At 26.5% G+C, this 5270-nt stretch overlaps 1 pseudogene across 1 annotated transcript; it reads left to right on the plus strand.

The window, feature by feature from the left end:
* Nucleotides 1–2060: 2060 nt before the first annotated feature.
* On the plus strand, nucleotides 2061–5049 carry LOC110810090 (transcription factor MYB76 pseudogene; annotated as a pseudogene). Its single transcript, XR_015816605.1, has 3 exons — nucleotides 2061–2248; nucleotides 2527–2656; nucleotides 3999–5049. The product of XR_015816605.1 is annotated as a transcription factor MYB76 pseudogene (transcript).
* Nucleotides 5050–5270: the final 221 nt, after the last annotated feature.

Here is a 5270-nt window from a genome sequence, read left to right on the forward strand (position 1 = left end):
TCGGGTAACTCAAATGCAAATCAGTGGGTTAATGTTGTGTGTGAAGAACTTGATGACTATATTTCTTCATTCGAGACATTATATCACATGGTATTGAAGTTATGCAGAAGTAGTCTACACTTGAGAATCCTGCAAATATGATGACTAGGGCGATCCCTGTTAGCACGTTTAGGCAATGCCTAAACTTGGTTAGAGTATGTAATTATCAATAGTATCTTATGAGGGTATTTTGGCAAGATAATATGATGAAGCAATTATGTTTCTTTGTTCATGGAGAGAATTCAAGCCAACAAGAAGATTTGTTGATGTAACTTGATTCTCTAAATATTTTGTATATATCATAGGAAATATTTTTTATATATCCTAAAGAATATTTTGTGTATATCTTAAAGAATATTCAGTGTATATCTTATGAAATATTCTAGAAGAAAACCTTAGTACTTTATTTATATAAGAGTTTATAACTTTATTGGTGATGTACTCTCAATTTTTATCATAGTAAAAAGTTTCTTCTTGGTCTTTTCCGTTAATATAGGTATACTTGCTTAATCATGTTAAATCTTGTATTATTTTTTTTTACTATTTATTTTGTGTAATTATGTGCATATTGAGGATTTATTTTCTCCACAAATATTTTAGAAAACTAGGTGAGATATACTTATTTAAAATTAGTTGAGAAAATAACTTCATTTGGACTAAAAATATTTTTTTTACTTTACTTTTTTTAATTAATTTATGTATATATATTCATGTGTATATATATATATATGCACAAAAATATGTACTCTTTAGAGTAATCGTGTAGTACACTTATTTTTAGAGAAGATTAAGCATAAAATATAATTTTTACGTTGTATAAAAATAATACAAATATCATTTTATGTAAACAATTATGTACAAGTAAGAAAATTCTAATACAACTGTAAAAAATTATTATAACTTATCTTTTTTCAAAAAAAATTGTAGTGAGATGTAAATAAAAAAAATAAAATATGATTAAGAGTTTACGATAGTGCATTATGTGAACAAAAGTTATATAAAAGCAAATTTGTAGAATGAATCAGTGCCGAAAAATGAACAATCAACAGTTTATGTAATGCATAATGTTAAAATTCATATTAAATAGATAGATAATTATCATCTATATAATTTATTAGTTTTATTTAAATAGATAATTATTGTATTAAATATAAAATAATTAAAAAAAAGAATTGACATGTTATATATATATATATATGTATATATTATTGATTTAAAATGGATTACTAAAATATGTGGAATTAAATCGTTATATATTTTATAGCTAACCTAAATATAAATTTGCAACATAAAGTATTTGACAAAATAACCTTATTTAGGACAAACATAGGGGAAACAAAATAAAAGGCAAAAAATTGAAACGAAAAGGTAGAGGTGTAGACCACATGAGACAAAGAAAATTGTACCCCATCATAATTGATTAATGGTTCCAACTATGGGTGGATGGAAAGCTTAAAAGATTTCTAATGAACACTGAGTTTGAGATTTTGAGTTTGGATCGAGACATATTCTATTTATCATTCAACCGACCATACTAAATAATTTCTTAAAAAAATAAAAGAACGATAATTTATCAACTTTTGAAAATTATACTAAAAGAGTCATGAATCGAGTATTGGTTTTAATCTTACAAATTTATTATAACTTTTATGAGCGAATATTCCTGTTACACACACACATATATATATACTTCCTCTCTAAATCACAACTACACATCTCCTTTCAATCGTCAAGCAAATATAGAGAATAATCAAGAAGAGAAAAAAAAAAACATATGAGAGAAATGATTAGAAATAGCAACTGCATTCATCGAGCAAGTAGAGTATCAGTGAGGCTTAGATATGTTTGTTTAAAGGTTTTGATCAAAAGATCTATTAATTTCTTCAATCTATCATCAAACTGTTTTATATCTTATATCCACATTTTTAATATTTCAATAGATTAATATATCGAAAATATATATATAATTATAAAAAGCTTCAATTTCATGAATCAAGTCTTTGTTTAAGTATAGAAGATTCATGAATCAAAGTTTTTCGTTTTAAGTATAAATATATGTAGTCCGGGTTATGTATGAAAATGACGAAGACACCATGCAATATCGAAGGTCTAAAGAAGGGTGCATGGACTACTGAAGAAGATAAAAAACTCATTGATTGGATCAAAGAACACGGTGAGGGTGGATGGCGCACCCTACCACAAAGAGCAGGTATTTACATTTATGTAGTTTGTATCTTTTACTTGCTAGCTCTTCTTCATTGCTTATATACATACATATATTTGATATGTCATTAATTATGTGACACTTGATTACAATAATAACATAATTTTTTAACGAGAATACATGAAAGTACAATTAATAATTTAAATCAATTCTCATAAAAATGAATGAAAATAACAATTATTGAAATGAAAAATTAATTATATATATGTATATATTTAATGTTAAGCACGAAAGAATTTAATATTTTTATTTATATTATTAAGGTTTACAAAGATGCGGAAAAAGTTGCAGATTAAGATGGACTAATTATCTCCGACCTAATATCAAGAGAGGAGAGTTTAGTCAACAAGAAAAGCAAACCATCATTCAACTCCATGCTGCTAATGGGAACAAGTAAGTTTTGTATTTTTATTTCACTAATACGAATAAGCTTTTTTTTTTCCCCTACTTTCACTTAGAGTGAGTTTATACGACATTCTTTTTAGAACTCTTCTTGTAATAGAGTGTGATTAAAAGTTTTTAAAATAGATAAGTTTTTTTTTTTTACTAAATAAATAAATAAATTATTTTGCATTTTTATAAATTATCAATTAATGAAAAAATTATTTATTTATTTTCAACTGAAAAAATAATTTTTTTTTTTTTTTTAAAAAATTTGGATGAACAATTTTTGAAATTGAGTTGTTTTGTCTTACTTAATAATTATTTTTTTTAGAGCAAGCAAAAGTTCTCTTTTTAAAAGGTAGCAAGTTGGAGATAACATAGAAAACTACATTCTTTTAAAGGACTAAACAAAGTTGTGGGTTGCTGCAGCTGGGAACACACTGTCTTGAGGGCTGAAAGATAAGATTATTCTTATAAATTATTATTATTATTATTATTATTATTATTAATGATAGTTTTTGTTGCTTGGAATAATATTTTGAGAATTATGATTATATAAATCTTATCAACTTCAAAATTAAAAAGCTGAAAGGTTCTCTTTTTAGTAGGAGGATTAAGACACTATTAATTTATGATTATCACATTAATTTTTAGGGTTTCTGAAAGTACACTAATTAATAATGAGTTGTGTATTCTTAAAATAATCAAAGGAGAGAGGCCTCCTCAAGATTGAAAAATAGAAAGAATGGACTATTTGTTCTCTTATATACAATATTTTTTTGGTTGATTGATAATAAGGGTATAGTGTAATGACATAATAATAATTAAATTAAACATCATTATTCCCATATTTGATTAGTTAATCATTAATTTCAATATAATTGTGATTACAAGAGATTTTGTAATTATTGTTTATGTTTAGGAGGTTTTGAAAATATCACTTCTTTTTTTCTTCATTTTGAGTCAATTATATTCTCAACATATATTAAATTATACCTTATATAATCCATACTTCAACAAGTAAATTAATATTAAAACCTCATCATTCCGTAGTTTTCTAAATTAAACTTGAAATTACGATTCAACAAAATTCAGATTTTTTTTTATAACTATGTAAAAATTTACCAAAGTTTATATAACATCAGAAAAGTTGAATTATTTATTATTTTATTATCAATTTTAAATATATTATGTAACTATGATACGCATTAAAATAGGTTTTCAATCAAAGACAGTAAAATAGTATTATAATAATAAATATACATATATTTTAATCTTAATCACAATCAAACCAATTTTAGTAATGAGTTCGTAAAGATTTATTCTTAATAATGATTTATATGTGATGCAGGTGGTCCTTTATAGCTAGACACTTACCAGGTAGAACAGATAACGAAATTAAAAACTATTGGAACACACACATCAAGAAAGAGTTGGTTAAGACATGTGTAGGTCATATGACTCATAAGTTTGTTAACCTATCTCCTGGTAGCTCGTCAACACCTAGCACTAGTAATGCTTTTGTTATGGACCATGAGCACATTTTGCTACATCAGTCGTCCAAGTCCATTTCATTATCTGCCAAGTTGCTTAATAAAGTAGCAACCAAGCTTGCTCCTACTATCACTCATGTTGTTCTATCTAAACTAATAGAAGGACATGATGGTTGTAAAGGAGGACCAAAAATGCTTACTTCCACTTCCACTTCTAGGCTTCTCAATAAAATGGCCACAAACCTCACTTGCATTAAACAAACCTTATCAAAATCTATAGAAAATGGCCTTCTTAATGATGCCCATTGTAGCAGTGGCTATGCAAGTGATGATATGGGCAATGGATTTTATGCGGAAAACTCTTTATCTTCATCTACATCAAACTTATCAGACAGTGCGTTACAAGAGATGTCAGTGGCTACTACAAGTCTTTTGTCTTCGTGTTATAATTTCGATCATCTTGACATGACATTGCAAAATTGTTGGGAAGGGGTCTCTAAAAAAAATGATGTTGTTGAGCAAGACTTTGACATGAACTACGGTAATATTGTGACTCCTATGTCTACAATAAACTTGTTGGAAGGACATGATCAATATTCAAGGTTAGAAACCATTAACTTTGAAGAAGACAATAATGTTAAAGAAGACTGGACAAACTTTTTTCTTGATAAATTTGATGAGCAATTGCCCGCCATGAGCAGAGATGATAGCAACATGATCAATTATGTTGGTCATGACAGCAGTATTGATCAAGATAATAATATTTGCCACTGGACTGATGATTTTGATTTTAAAAACTGTGCATTGTCGAGTTATGATTCACTCGATTCTCTATTGTCCTTTGGCACTGATGATGATAGAGTGACTACCTCTATTCTACCTTACTATAATTATGAGAATCTCGAGTAATTTATGTGTAATATTATAAATCAAGCAAGTACTTTTTGTGCCTTATTAAAATTTTGCAATTATGCGTTGCGAGGTATATATGTTTTTAAATAAATTTTTTTTTTATTGTACAACTTTAAAAAAATCAACTTAAGTTTATCTGTCTAAGTTGTACTATGTTTGCTTTTGTTATATTATTGCTAATAATGATAATAACAAAAGCATTTTTAATAATAAATTGA

This window comes from Carica papaya, chromosome 9 (assembly GCF_054855325.1).
Source record: "Carica papaya isolate Zhongbai chromosome 9, ASM5485532v1, whole genome shotgun sequence".
NCBI classification, from domain to species: Eukaryota; Viridiplantae; Streptophyta; class Magnoliopsida; order Brassicales; family Caricaceae; genus Carica; species Carica papaya.